This window comes from Brassica oleracea, chromosome C5 (genome assembly GCF_000695525.1).
Source record: "Brassica oleracea var. oleracea cultivar TO1000 chromosome C5, BOL, whole genome shotgun sequence".
Taxonomy (NCBI): domain Eukaryota; kingdom Viridiplantae; phylum Streptophyta; class Magnoliopsida; order Brassicales; family Brassicaceae; genus Brassica; species Brassica oleracea.
The window spans coordinates 28,567,118-28,567,847 of record NC_027752.1 but is presented as its reverse complement, the minus strand read 5'-3'; positions in this window follow the sequence as shown (position 1 = coordinate 28,567,847).

Sequence of the window (730 nt, the reverse complement as noted above, 5' to 3'; positions counted from 1 at the left end):
AAATCTGCTGACGAGACGTCGGATATACGCGATCTTCGCGACTATATCACCAAGACTGCGACAGAAGTACGAGACGGAAAATCCCAAATGCATCACGCTATGACGTCGGATATCCGCGATCTTCGTGACTATATCACCAAGACTGCGGCAGAAGTAAGAGCCGTAAAATCCCAAATCCATCACGCTACCAGCGCAGCCCACGAGATCGACAGGCTGCTGGAAGGGGCTCGGAAGACCCCTTTCACCACTCGCATCTCAGATATGAGGGGATCCGATCCAGGAAAAATCAAAGTACCGAAGTATGATGGTACGACCGATCTGAGAGCGCGCCTTTAGGTTTTCCACATCACGATGGGAAGAGCGAGGTTGAAGGACAGCGAAAGAGACGCCGGCTACTGCCGCCTGTTCGTAGAGAATCTAGAAGGAGCAGCCCTCGAATGGTTCGTGCGCTTTAAGCGAAACTCTATCGGAAGTTTCCGACAGCTCGCATCGGAATTTCTCAAGCAATACTCTATGTTCATAGATAGAGAAACTTCCGATGTCGATCTCTGGAGTCTGTCCCAGAGAGAAGACGAACCCCTCCGCGAGTTCATCAGCCGATTCAAGTTGGTAATGTCCAGGGTCAGCGGGATAAGCGACAAGGTGGCCATCGATGCGCTCAGAAAGGCGCTCTGGTACAAGTCGAAATTAAGAAAATGGATATCCCTCGAAAAACCGCGAACGATCCAAG